The sequence below is a fragment of the Pleurodeles waltl genome, chromosome 4_2, assembly GCF_031143425.1.
Source record: "Pleurodeles waltl isolate 20211129_DDA chromosome 4_2, aPleWal1.hap1.20221129, whole genome shotgun sequence".
NCBI classification, from domain to species: Eukaryota; Metazoa; Chordata; class Amphibia; order Caudata; family Salamandridae; genus Pleurodeles; species Pleurodeles waltl.
Window position 1 is genome coordinate 307,943,908 of NC_090443.1, and position 15,140 is coordinate 307,959,047.

Here is a 15,140-nt window from a genome sequence, read left to right on the forward strand (position 1 = left end):
GCTAGATATCCCAAGGTACCGTCCCCCAAGCCACAGAAGAAAGGGCTTTCTCAGACCTCGTCCCATAGAATAGGCCAAGAGATTGGTGGATGTTGTCACCACTTGATCCTTATCACATTCCAAAACCAGGTCTGCCAACATCACATACGCCATGGCACAGAAAGAGGGCTGTACAATAGTCGCTGATCATAGGTCCATCCTATTACAATGACCAAGCATCTGGTGGTGTGATACAAACCTATGTCAGTGTTGCAGCACAAGCACTGTGACCTAGAATGATGAAACACATGTACAGCTACAAAAAGGTCATACTGGATCATTGTCTGCACAATGTGAAAGAAGAATGCATGGATTGCACTTGAAGAGAACATATTTCAAGGCCATATGATCACACACAAGACAATTTGTAGGAGGCTGGCCTGGCTTATAGTGGGTACCTGATGGTACTTACACCTTGTGCCAGGTCCAGTTATCCCTTATTAGTAGATTAGTAGCGTTCTAGCAGCTTAGGCTGATAGAGGTAGCTATAGCAGAGCAGCTCAGGCTGAACTAGGAGACATGCAAAGCTCCTACTATACCACTTATATCATATAGCACTATACCATAAGAAACACAATACTCAGAGTTACTAAAAATAAAGGTACTTTATTTTAGTGACAATGTGCCAGAAATATCTCAGAGGATATACTCTCTTAGGAGGTAAGTAAAATACACAAAATATACACAGAAACCAAAATCAGGTAAGTAAACAGTCAGAAAAGTAGTGCAAAAACTGTAGAAAACGATAGGATGCACTAGGCCTAGGGGAAAAACAAACCATATACTAAGAAAGTGGAATGCGAACCACTAAGGGACCCCAGGCCTCGTGTAGTGTGTAGAGGGTCACTGGGAGTGTAAGAAAACACTAAGGGTGTCCAAGATACCCCACCCCAAGACCTTGAAAAGTAGGAGTAAAGTTACCCTACTTCCCCAGAAACACACTAAAGTTGTGATAGGAGATTCTGCAAAGACCACAAGTGACTGCAAACCACTGAAGATGGATTCCTGGACCTGAGGACCTGTAAAGGAAGGGGACCAAGTCCAAGAGTCACAAAAGTGTCCGGGGGGGGGGCAGGAGCCCACTAAATCCCAGATGAAGGTGCAAGATGACTGCCTCCGGGTGGAAGAAGCTGAAGATTATGTAACAACGGAAGATGCCAGGAACTTCTCCTTTGCACAGAAGATGTCCCACGGCATGCTGGAGGATGCAGAGTTGTTTCTATGCAAAAAGACTGCAAACAAGCCTTGCTAGCTGCAAAGGTCGCGGTTGAACAAAATGGGTGCTGCCTGGGCCGAGGAAGGACCAGGAGGTCGCCACTAGGAAGAGGAGACAGAGGGGGTGCCCAGCAACACAGAGAGCCCACGTAGAAGCAGGCAGCACCCGCAGAAGTACTTGAACACGGGTTCAAGAAAACTGAGCACAGCAGTCGTCTCAACACTACAGAGGAGGGCCCCACGAAGCCGGTGGTCAACTCAGCAAGTTGAGCAATGCAGGATGGAGTGCTGGGGACCTGGCTTATGCTGTGCATGAAGGATTTCTTGCAAAAGTGCACAGAAGCCCTAGCAGCTGCAGTTCACGCAGAACACAGGATTACTGTTGGGTGTGGGGAGGCAAGGACTTACGTCCACTAAATTTGGACCGATAGACCAGTGGACTGTCGGGGTCACTTGGATCCAGCTCCTGTGTTCCAGGGACCACGCTCGTCACGATGAGAGGGGACACAGAAGACCGGGGAAGCAGAAATTTGGTGCCTGTGTTAGCAGGGGGAAGATTCCGTCGACCCACGGGAGATTTCTTCTTGGCTTCAAGTGCAGGGTGAAGGCAGACAGCCCCCAGAGCATGCACCACCAGGAAAAAATTCAAGAAAGCCTGCAGGATTAGGCACTACAATGTCGCTGGTAGTCTTCTTGCTACTTTGTTGCAGTTTTGCAGGCATCCTGGAGCAGTCAGCGGTCGATCCTTGGCAGACGTCGAAGAGGGAGATGCAGAGGAACTCTGGTGAGCTCTTGCATTTGTTAGCTGAAGAGAAGCCCACAGGAGAGACCCTAAATAGCCCTCAGAGGAGGATTGGCCACCTAGTCAGGTAAGCACCTATCAGGTCCATGCTGGAGCCCCGTGGATACATGGGATTGGCACCCCAATACCAGATTTGGCATGGAGGGGACAGTCCCATGATCTTAGACATGTTACATGACCATATTCAGAGTTACCATTGTGAAGCTACATATAGGTATTGACCTATATGTAGTGCACGTGTGTAATGGTGTCCCGCACTCACAAAGTCCAGGGAAATTGCCTTGAACTATGTGGGGCACCTTGGCTTGTGCCAGGGTGCCCTCAAACTTAGTAACTTTGCACCTAACCTTCACCAAATGAGGGTTAGACATATAGGTGACTTATAAGTTACTTAAGTACAGTGTCAAATGGCTGTTATTTCACTCAGGCTGCAGTGGCAGTCCTGTGTAATATTGATATGAGCTCCCTATGGGTGGCAAAAGAAATGCTGCAGCCCATAGGGATCTCCTGGAACCCCAATACCCTGGATACCTAGGTACCATATACTAGGGAGTTATAAGGGTGTTCCAGTGTGCCAATTAGAATTGGTGAAAATTGTCACTAGCCTGCAGTGACAATTTTAAAGGCAGAGAGAGCATAAACATTGAGGTTCTGATTAGCAGAGCCTCAGTGACACAGTTAGGCACTACACAGGGAACACACATTCAGCTTACAACTATGAGCACGGGGGTCCTGGCTAGCAGGATCCCAGTGAGGCAGGCAAAAACAAAGTGACACACATGTAAGAATGGGGGTAACATGCCAGGCAAGATGGTACTTTCCTACACAAGTGGACCAACACCAGTGTATTCTGCAGTTCAGAATTCCACCCACCCACTGTCCAGCTGTCCAAGCTGCATTGGCACAGGACTTATACACCCTAAATCTGAGACGACCAACATTACCTGGATCAATCCATGTCCACTACATAGGTCAGAACAGCAACAGATACCTGCCAGTCTCACAACTCTGAAATGCCCACATTAGGATGGCATGGTAAAGGTACCTTGTCAAAAACGATACAAGGTGTTTAGGCAAAAACGTTTATACCTATCACCAACACCTCATATCAAACATCAGTAGATGCACTTACATTCCAATGAGACTGACACAAACAAAGCTGATAATGAAGGTAGTGAAATGGTCAAGTCTGACTTAGCAATCAAAATTTGGCTACATACTGAAAAGCATAAGATCCCCTGTCTTTAAGAAAATAAACCCTACTCAACACATCCTGACAGCTACAGTTCCTCATGCAGTCACAGTAATCACATAACATTACATACTTACACTCAAGTAAAGTAGTGATTGATGAGATCTGCCCACAAGTCTTCACCTTCCTCTTCTTCACTTTCATCCTCACTTGGCATTTCAGGATTCTCACCCGGTGGCACTGATAGCTCCCATGTTCTGGAATGTATGGGATATCCTTCCGCAGGGCAATATTGTGGAGCATGCAACAGGCCTCAATGATCTTACAAACTTTTTCGGGTGATTGGAGGAGGGCTCCACCTGTCTTGTCCAGACACCTAAATCTGGCCTTCAGGAGTCCAAAAGCCCACTCCATGACATGTTGTGTTCTTCCATGGGCATTGCTGAAGCAGACTTCCCTTGGCGTAGTGGGGTTCCTCACCAGCGTCAACAACCATGGGCGGTTTGGGTGTGCAGGGTCCCCTGTAATGAAATGGGACACGTGCAACTATGAGTCCCTCTCATTTCATTGTTTGTAGCAGACAGTGCAGACAAGCAAAGAAGACATGTGTGACTTAGCAACCAGGCAGGCCCTCTCTGGGTACAGTCGTGACATCAGCGCTGTTTCACAAAATGAAGGCATCATGGACTGAACCCAGATAACGGACACAGAACTGTGGAATGTAGAGGTCCGCTGTAGCAGGCTGGCCTGGCTTGTAGTGGGTACCAAGGGGTACTTACACTCTGTACCAGGTCCAGTTATCCCTTATTAGTGTAGAAGAGGTGTTTCTAGCAGCTTAGGCTGATAGTAGGTAGCTATAGCAGAGCAGCTTAGGCTGAACTAGGAGACATGCAAAGCTCCTACTATACCACTGGTGTCATATACACAATATCATAAAAAAACACAATACACAGATATACTAAAAATAAAGGTACTTTATTTTTATGACAATATGCCAAAAGTATCTCAGTGAGTACCCTCAGTATAAGGATGCCAAATATACACAAGATATATGTACACAATACCAAAAATATGCAGTAATAGCAAAAGGAAGTAATGCAAGCAATGTAAAGTTACAGTAGATTGCAATAGGAGCACATAGGTATAGGGGCAACACAAACCATATACTCCAAAAGCAGAATGCGAACCACGAATGGACCCCAAACCTATGTGAGCTTGTAGAGGGTCGCTGGGACTGTAAGAAAACAGTGAGGGTTAGAAGAATAGCCCACCCCAAGACCCGTAAAGTATGTGTAAAGTGCACCTATATTCCCCAGAGAACACAGAAGTCGTTATAGGGGAATTCTGCAAGGAAGACCAACACCAGCAAAGCAACCAAAGTGGATTTCTGGACTAGAGTACCTGTGGAACAAGGGGACCAAGTCCAAGAGTCGCGACAAAGTTGAGAGTGGGCATATGCCCAGGAAATGCCAGCTGATGGTGCAAAGAAGCTGCCACCAGATGGTAGAAGCTGTGGATTCTGCAAGAACGAAGAGGGCTAGAAACGTCCCCTTTGGAGGATGGATGTCCCACGTCGTGAAGAAGCTTGCAGAGGTGTTCCCACGCAGAAAGACCGCAAACAAGCCTTGCTAGCTGCAAGGGTCGCGGTTAGGGTTTTTGTTTGCTGCTGTGGCCCAGGAGGGACCACAATGTCGCCACTTGGATAAGGAGACAGAGGGGGTAGCCAGCAAGTCAGGGAGCCCTCACAGAAGCAGGCATCACCCGCAGAAGTACCGGAACAGGCACTTGGAAGAGGAGTGAACCGGAGTGTACCCGAAGACACAAAAGGGAGTCCCACGCCACCGGAGGACAACTCAGGAGGTTGTGCACTGCAGGCTAGAGTGTCGGGGACCCAGGCTTGGCTGTGCACGAAGGAAATCCTGGAAGAATGCACGGGAGCCGGAGCAGCTGCAAATCACGCGGTACCCAGCAATGCAGTCTAGCGTGGGGAGGCAAGGACTTACCTCCACAAAACTTGGACTGAAGAGTCACTGGACTGTGGGAGTCACTTGGACAGAGTTGCTGAGTTCCAGGGACCACGCTCGTCGTGCTGAGAGGGGACCCAGAGGACTGGTGATGCATTCTTTTGTTGCCTGCGGTTGCAGGGGGAAGATTCCGTCGACCCACTGGAGATTTCTTCAGAGCTCCTGGTGCAAGAGGGAGGCAGGCTACCCCCAGAGCATGCACCACCAGGAAACAGTCGAGAAGGCGGCAGGAGAAGCGATACAAGGTTGCAGTAGTCGTCTTTGCTACTTTGTTGCGGTTTTGCAGGCGTCCTGAGCAGTCAGCGGTCGATCCTTTGGCAGAAGGTGAAGAGAGAGATGCAGAGGAACTCGGATGAGCACTTGCATTCATTATCTAAAGAATTCCCCAAAGCAGAGACCCTAAATAGCCAGAAAAGGAGGTTTGGCTACCTAGGAAGGAGGATAGGCTAGTAACACAGGTAAGAGCCTATCAGAAGGAGTCTCTGACGTCACCTGATGGCACTGGCCACTCAGAGCAGTCCAGTGTGCCAGCAACACCTCTGTTTCCAAGATGGCAGAGGTCTGGAGCACACTGGAGGAGCTCTGCGCACCTCCCCTGGGAGGTGTAGGTCAGGGGAGTGGTCACTCCCCTTTCCTTTGTCCAGTTTTGCGCCAGAGCAGGGCTGGGGGATCCCTGAACCGGTGTAGACTGGCTTATGCAGAGATGGGCACCATCTGTGCCCATCAAAGCATTTCCAGAGGCTGGGGGAGGCTACTCCTCCCCAGCCCTGACACCTTTTTCCAAAGGGAGATGGTGTAACACCCTCTCTCTGAGGAAGTCCTTTGTTCTGCCTTCCTGGGCAAGGCCTGGCTGGACCCCAGGAGGGCAGAAACCTGTCTGAGGGGTTGGCAGCAGCAGCAGCTGCAGTGAAACCCCAGGAAAGGTAGTTTGGCAGTACCCGGGTCTGTGCTAGAGACTCGGGGGATCATGGAATTGTCTCCCCAATGCCAGAATTCCATGATCTTAGACATGTTACATGGCCATGTTCGGAGTTACCATTGTGACGCTATAAATAGGTAGTTACTATGTATAGTGCACTCGTGAAATGGTGTCCCCGCACTCACAAAGTCCGGGGAATTTGCCCTGAACGATGTGGGGGCAGGGGGCGTGGCCGAGCAGCTGAAGATGGTGGCCGCATAAACCTTTTGCTGTGGAGGGGCCCACGAGTTATCCAATAAAAATAACCCCGACCTAGGAGCCATCCACGCTGCCGTTGGGGAGCAGGTGACCAGACGGTGAACCGGATGCGCTGCCTTGAGAGCCCGAGGGTGCTCGCTGGAAGTGGAACAGGTGCGAGGAGCCGGCGGCCTGGCGCCCCACCCTAATACCGGGGACCAAAGTTGCCAACCGCGGGGGGAAGTTGCTCCATCCCCACTAAGATAAACAGTGGGGAACCCTGAGTGTAGTTGGAGGTCCGGTGCGATCTGAACGCTGCTAGTGCAACTCACCACGAGGTGAGGAAACTAAGAAGAATTCCCACACGCGGCGCAGCCGAGGCCCGGTAAAGAAAGACTGAGCCCAGGAGATCGGGAGAAGTGAAAACTGAAGGCGGGGTGCAGCGCCTTAACATGGACGTCACCGCTGCCGGTGTGGAGCGGCGGACCTGACGAGGAGCCGGGCATGCTGCCTTGAGCGCCCGAGGGTGCTCGCTGGAGGTGAAAGAGGAATGAGGCAACAGTGGCCTATCGCCCCACCCCGTGACCGGAGACTAAAGTTGCCGTGCGTGCCCGGGCGTGGTGCGACTGACTACTGGGCGTGCCAACCACGGGGGGAAGGTGCTCCGGTCCCGCTAAGACAGACAGCGGGGGACCCGGTGTGAGGTCAGAGGTTCAGCGCGATAGGAGCGCTGCATGTGCAGCCCACCACGGGGGAGAAGAACCCACGCGTGCTGCGCTGTCGAGGCCCGGTAAAGGAAGGTCGAGCCCTGGAGCCCGAGAGAAGCGAAAACTGAAGGCGATGTGCCGTGCTGTAATACAGGCGAGGGTGCAAACAGCGGCGTCTCGGACAGCGCACGTAGGCTCGAAGTAGCTCCACACTGGAACAGACGGAATACTCCTGTTCATGGCCTGAAGTAGAATGTGTGGAAAAGAAAGGAGGTAAAATAAAATAAGGAAAATAATAAATTAAACAAAGGTGGAAAAAAAGTAAATAATGAATATAAGGAGGCAATAACGCTGCCCATACAAAGGAGGACGAGTCCCTCCCTGACCACCACAGGACTGCCACTGCGACCCCCAGGGGAACACAGAATGGAGAAATCGGACAGCTGCCTGGAGCGAAGACGGACGGAGGGAATGGAACGGCTCCAGAAACACCAGAGGTAGACGCAGCTGAACATAGCCTCTCGCCCTGCAAAGACAGGGAAGCAGCGGCGCAGCCCATCCGACGGGCCTTGGAGGACGGGAGAGATAAGGCTCGTGTGAGCTTCATGGCCCTGTTGGGCACACATCCTACTTTTGACGGGGTCTGGTGAGCACGGCATAGCCGCTCTTTGGGAGAACAACCCATAAATGCGGAAGGGAAGGTGGAACGGTGTGGTCACCAAAAAGGCTGGAGCAGAGAGGTGTTGAAACAGCAGGCAGGCCCCCGCTTTAAGCCTGTGGACGTGACCCGCAATATCCCCAATGTCTTCCAAGAACAGGCACAAGGGTAAAACCATGGATCGAACCCCGTCCGTGAAATGCGGTGGTGGGGAGCCTCAGGACCCACCACAATCTAAAGTGCAGGATACCCTGGACAAAATCCTGAGTGCAATTGAGGACACAAAAACAGCGTTGCAGCATGATATTAATCAAGTCGCAGTTGAAGTGGGCCTCCTGAGGGCGGATCACCAGAAGCCGGCCGACAGAGTCAAGGAAATGGAATCCGTCCTGACTGTAATAGCACCGCCACAAAAAGACCTAACAGCCACAGTGATGAACCTCACAGACAGAGTGACACGGCTAGAACAAAGAGCAGAAGACGGGGAGGGGAGAAACCGTAGGAACAATGGAGGGAGCGGAGGGCTCGAATATGGTGGATTTCCTCGAGGAGTGGATGCGCACAGTCGTGGCACCGGACAGACTGACCCCCTTCTTTGCATTGGAACGGGCGCATCGGGTGCCCTCGAGGTCCCTGCCGCCGGGTAGACCGCCCCGGTTGGTGGTTGCTAGACTGCTACACTACAGGGATTGGGATACCTTGCTGCAGCGGGCCAGAGAAGCAGGCACTTTTAAGGTGGCGAATGGGGAAGTGACACTGTTCCCGGATTTCACAAAGTCCAGTCCAAACGTGCCTCGTTCCTGGCGGTTAAGAGGGCCCTCAGAGATGAGGGAATACAGTACTCACTCCTCTTCCCGGCTGAGGGTACCTCTTGAGGACAAGACTACATTCTTCCAATCCCCCGATGAGGCATGGGAATGGTTGGAAGCACGTGGATGCCGACCTGGGCAGCGCACGAGGGAGGAACGAGCTGAGGACGGTCCCCGCAGGGGCCCGAGGTGACGTCGGAGCTGAAACCGCAACCGCAACCGCACAGCACCAACACAGGCACAGAGGGAGTTGGGAAAGAAAGCTGCCCTGGAAGCGGCGTCCCCTCCTGAGGGATCAGGAGGTGAATCAGATGACACTGCAGGGTCCTCCGTGGTGGGCTCAGGGTGCTCGGCGCATGCCCCGAAAGTGACCCCGCAGACGGCAGATGAACTTGGATAACTGAACGGTACAGTCGGCCTCTAGGTGAGGAGAGTTACATGAGCTTGGGGCCCCCCTGAGCACGCCACCCCCTACCGGATTCTCGACCATCCACCAGTCCGGCGAGAACTAGCACTAAACTGTTGAATATGTTGCACTGTTGTACAGTTCTTTGGGCAACCTACTGTTTGAGGGGCGCCCTGGGGAGGGGGAGTTGGGTTTTATTCTTACAAGTTCAGATGGTGTCTGTGGGGCGGTGGTGTGACGGTGTAGGGCATGCGATAAGATCCGGGGGTATCGGGCCACCGGGGTGGGATGGGGAAATGGCAATGCTTATGACACATCAACATGGCAGAGTAGAACTTCATAACGTGGAACATACGGGGGATGGGATCTCCAACCAAAAGACATAGAATATTGGCCTATTTAAAAAGAAGGGTTATCCAGGTGGCGATGCTACAGGAGACCCACTTGGCAACAGGGGAAGCAGAGAAACTGAGACGCAGGTGGAGAGGGCAGGTGTTCGCCATAGAATACTCAGCGTACGCACGGGGTGTGTTGATTTGGGTCCGGGCCAGGGTACCCTTTGAGGTAGTATCAACCAATATAGACCGTGAGGGCCGATTTGTGATAGTCAGTGGGAAGCTGCATGGTACCTCGATTGTTCTAGGTAGTATTTATGCTCCCAATCAGGATCAGGTCACCTTCATGACGCGCCTATCGAGTCAACTCACCCGGCAGCAGGCAGAAGAACTGATAATAGGTGGGGACTTTAACAGTATACTAGATGTGGACATGGACCGCTCCACCCCACCGATGCCTGGGGCGCCAACACACAAAGTATCCAAGAGACTGAGGGAGTGGTTGGACTCCTGGGGTTTAGTGGATGCTTGGCGAGAACAACACCCCTCTGATAAAGACTACTCATGGTCTCCACCGGGTGCACACCAGGATAGACAGAGTGGTGTGCACAGCAAATGTGGTACGGGGAATGACCCACTCTGAATATCTTGGTCGTACCCTGTCTGACCACAGCCTTTTACTGATTACATGGAGAGTAACCAAAGACAGGCCCAACATCCCAACGTGGAGACTGTCCCCGGCTTCACTAGAAGATCAAGCATACAGGGATGACCTCCGCTCATATCTGGCAGACCATATTAAAATTAATAAGGGGTCCACCTCCTTTAGGTCCACGGAGTGGGAAACACTTAAAGTAGCAACGAGAGGTTACTGTATGGGACAAGCGGTGGGGGTGAGACGTACAATGGAGTGGGATTTGACCAGTCTTGAGAAGAATCTGCACGAGTGGGAACGAAGAAGGGGCGGGGAGGGGCCAGAACTAGAGGAATATGAATGAGTGTGGAGGTCCCACTCCCAGGTTGAGGAACAACTACGCTGCCATAATATGCAAAAATACCTATCCTCATTGCAATCCGAGGAGGGCAGATCGGGTAGGATGCTGGCGTGGTTAGTGCGACAGGAGGGGATAGTGAACCCATTTCGAGTGTAAGAGACAGTGAGGGGGATCGGAGATGTAGACCGGGCCCTAAAAATGACGCCTTTAAAGAATACTACACCCACCTGTATAGGGACCCAGGCAAGGTCAACACAGAGGAACTTGGCGGTTTCTTATGCCAACTCCCCTGACCACCCTGATGCATGAGGAACGTGACAGACTGGGGGGGCCGGTGACAGCGGAAGAAGTGCAGGAGGCCATCTCGCAACTAGCCTCAGGGAAGACTCGGGGACGGATGGCCTTCCAATGAACTTTTACAAAACATTCACGACGCTGTTGACCACACAACTAGTGGAGATGTACACAGAGCCATTGTATCACAGCAGGTTGCCAGACTCGCTCAGGGAAGCACTGGTGGTCCCCCTATCCAAACTGAAATCTAAAGAAGCATTGGTAACTGACTTTTGCCCCTTATCAATGCTGAATAGCGATTTCAGAATCCTTAGTAAGATTCTGGCCAACCGCTTACTCCAATGTATACTGGCTTTAGTACACACAGATCAGAACGTATTTGTTCCGAACCGCAGTACCTCCCTGAATCTCAGGCGGTTATTCGCCATCCTACACATGCCCATAGAGAAGAGACCTACTTCTGGAGTGTTACTAGCGGTGGACTTTGAGAAAGCCTTTGACTCGGTCTGCTGGGACTACCTCAGGGCAGTGATGCTGCGGATGGGCCTGGGAGAGGGTTGGGTAAAATGGGTGGACCTATTGTATGGTGCCCCGTTGGCAAGAGTCAAGACGGGTATGATGGTATCTGAGACTTACCCCATTTATAGGGGAACCAGGCAAGGTTGTCCTCTGTCCCCACTATTATTCGCCTTTACCATTGAACCTCTGGCCGCCAGGTTGAGGATGGACGGAGTTGGTAGAGCAGTGGAGTGGGGGCAAACAGAGCATGTCGTCTCATTGTACGCTGACGACATTCTCATCTATGTCAGGGATGGAGAATCTGGTCTCCCTTGGGTCCTGCGAAACTTGGAACAATTTGGTACCCTGTCGGGATTGCACCTCAATAGGCGCAAGACATTTGTCTTCCCCATTCTGCCAAGATGTGAGCGCCCCACCACGTGTCCAGAGGACATGGTGTGGGCACCCCGCACCTTTAAGTACCTGGTCATCATGTGTATCATGAAATGGGGGACCTCAGAGACGGTAACATCGGGAGGGTATTTCGCTCCTTGAGGGCATCTGTCGGATTCTAGCGCTCCCTGAAACTGTCTATAATGGGCAGAATATCATTAGCCAAAATGATCATGTTACCCTGTCTCCTTTATTATTTTGCTAACTTGCCGCTGTTGATCCCATCGGCATGGTTCCGTGAGTTGAATACCCTGCTTCGGGAGCTCATATGGGATGGAGGGCGTAGGCGCACATAGCTTTCCATTCTTTGTAGACCAGCTCAGTCGGGGGGCCTAGGAGCCCCAGACTTTGAATCCTATTACTTAGCATCCCAGCTGCAGTGGGTTTCCAGATGGTTCACCGGAGAGGGTCAACTGGACATATGCACTACCAGCGGAGTGAAGGGTATGGATCTGATTATTGCACGATTGATTAACCGGTGGGTGGCACACCAAACTGACAGCCTCATGACGAGAGTCGCTTCATCGTGCTGGAAGAAATGTGCGAGACGTGTGGGAGTGGGTCCACCCTACTCCCCCGCCATACCACTATTGGCACTGATGCTGGGAGTCGATGAGAGAAGTCAAACGGGCCCCGGGTTGGGAGCATGGAAAAAAGCGGGCGTGGAGACAGTGGGGGACCTATTTAGGGATAGGGTGCTGAGATCCTTTCCCGACCTGGTGGAGAGTTATGGGGTACCACAGGGGCAATTCCTTCTATACCAGAGGTTGCTCCACAATCTGAGGGAACACTGGGAAACAGTTAATGTAGAACCCCCTACCAACCAGATATTTCACCTAATATTGGTATCAGGGGACGAAGCCCACCTAATTACTAGACTATACCTGGCCCAAAATGCCAAAATGAGCACGCCCTGGACCCGCTCCAAACACAAAGGGAGAAATGGGAAAGGACAGTGAGTAGGGACCTAACTGACACGGAATGGAAGAGAATACTGGGGTACCCCCGGATGGTCTCACGAAACAGACGACTAAGATACATCCAATACAATTATATTCAAAGAACGTACCTTACCCAACACCGTTTGTCCCTAATATATGGTGGCCCCCCCAAGGTCATGCCCCAGATGCGAGGACATAGATTCAGACTTCGACCATATGGTGTGGAGTTGCCCAGAACTCCAGCGGGGTTGGTGAGCAGTACTGACTGACCTGAATAAATTATTTGAAGTGGATCTGTCCCTGGTCCCGACGGTGTGCCTCCTGGGTTTTGGAACAGGACTCCCACGTGGGAAGGTGGGTAGTCGATTCCTGGACCTAGCCCTGGCCCTTTGTAGAAGGTTGATCACATTGGGCTGGAAATCGCCCAGATGCCCTCTACTGAAGGTATGGAGACAGGATGTTACGAAATGGGCGAGGGCAGAACTGCAGGTCCTGATTAGCGAGGAGGCGCGGGGCCTCCGACAGACTCCTATCTCGCCAGCATGGGAGGAAGTACTGATGAAATGGAACCGTATAGTGATGGTAGACGATCCAACAGGAGGGGAGGATGTAGAAATGTCAGGAACAGGAGTAGGATAAGGGAGATGGCAACAAAGTCATATCAGCTGGGGTATAGTGTATAGGGAAGACCGGAGGCTACTCATGCGGGGTAAAACAGGGGCGAATACAGTCCGAGGATAAGAACCCCAAACCACAAAAAATAATAATAATAATAATAATAATAGACAGTGTGGGATTTGGAACAGACACGAGGGATAGGCAGGAGCTGAACGGGTCGGATACCCTCCCCCCAGGGAACCAGCCGGGAAGGTATGGGAGACCCACCCCACATACCGGTGGAGAAGTATACGATCCTTCCCTGCAGCTGCTCTCACCCGCTAGCACTGGCACCATCAAGTAAAGTTACTATTTTTTGTTAGTTAAAGTCTGTCATGTAGACATCGCAGTAGAAAGGACAAAATGCTGCATTCACAAAATGTATATATGATCAGGAGACCTGAGTAGACCGAGTACGTAGTAAAACTAAACATGAAGCACGGCTAGAAGGTATAACGAAACAATTAATAGTATATACAAGAAAGTGATAAGATGTCTACAAGGATGAGGGTGAACAGAACGGTGGCCGGTGGCCGTCAAGCCATGAACAGTATGTGTATTACAGCAAAATGTTAATGTTAATAAAAATATATTTTAAAAAAACGATGTGAGGGCACCTTGGCTAGTGCCAGGGTGCCCACACACTAAGTAACTTGGCACCCAACCTTCACCAGGTGAAGGTTAGACATATAGGTGACTTATAAGTTACTTATGTGCAGTGAAACATGGCTGTGAAATAACGTGGACGTTATTTCACTCAGGCTGCAGTGGCAGGCCTGTGTAAGAATTGTCTGAGCTCCCTATGGATGGCAAAAGAAATGCTGCAGCCATTAGGGATCTCCTGGAACCTCAATACCCTGGGTACCTAAGTACCATATACAAGGGAATTATATGGGTGTACCAGTATGCCAATGAGAATTGGTAAATTTAGTCACTAGCCTACGGTGACAAATTTAGAAAGAAGAGAGAGCATAAACACTGAGGTTCTGGTTAGCAGAGCCTCAGTGATACAGTTAGGCACCACACAGGGAACACATACAGGGCACATACTATGAGCAATGGGGTCCTGCCTAGCAGGATCCCAGTGACACAGGGGCTAAAACATACATATATACAGTGAAAATGGGGGTAACATGCCAGACAAGATGGTACTTTCCTACACACTGGTACACCCATATAATTCCCTTGTATATGGTACTGAGGTACCCAGGGTATTGGGGTTCCAGGAGATCCCTATGGGCTGCAGCATTTCTTTTGCCACCCATAGGGAGCTCAGGCAATTCTTACACAGGCCTGCCACTTCAGCCTGAGTGAAATAACATCCACGTTATTTCACAGCCATTTTTCACTGCACATAAGTAACTTATAAGTCACCTATATGTCTAACCCTTACTTAGTGAAGGTTGGGTGCCAAGTTACTTAGTGTGTGGGCACCCTGACACTAGCCAAGGTGCCCCCACTTCGTTCAGGGCAAATTCCCTGGACTTTGTGAGTGCGGGGACACCATTACACGCGTACACTATACATAGGACACTACCTATGTATAGCGTCACAATGGTAACTCCGAACGTGGCCATGTAACATGTCTAAGATCATGGAATTGTCCCCCCCAATACCATTCTGGTATTGGGGGGGACAATTCCATGATCCCCCGGGTCTCTAGCACAGAACCCAGGTGCTGCCAAACTGCCTTTCCGGGGTTTCCACTGCAGCTGCTGCCAACCCCTCAGACAGGATTCTGCCCTCCTGGGGTCTGGGCAGCCCCAGCCCAGAAAGGCAGAACAAAGGATTTCCTCTAAGAGAGGGTGTTACACCCTCTCCCTTTGGAATTAGGTGTGAAGGGCTGGGGAGGAGTAGCCACCCCCAGCCTCTGGAAATGCTTTGATGGGCACAGATGGTGCCCATCTCCGCATAAGCCAGTCTACACCGGTTCAGGGATCCCCCAGCCCTGCTCTGGCG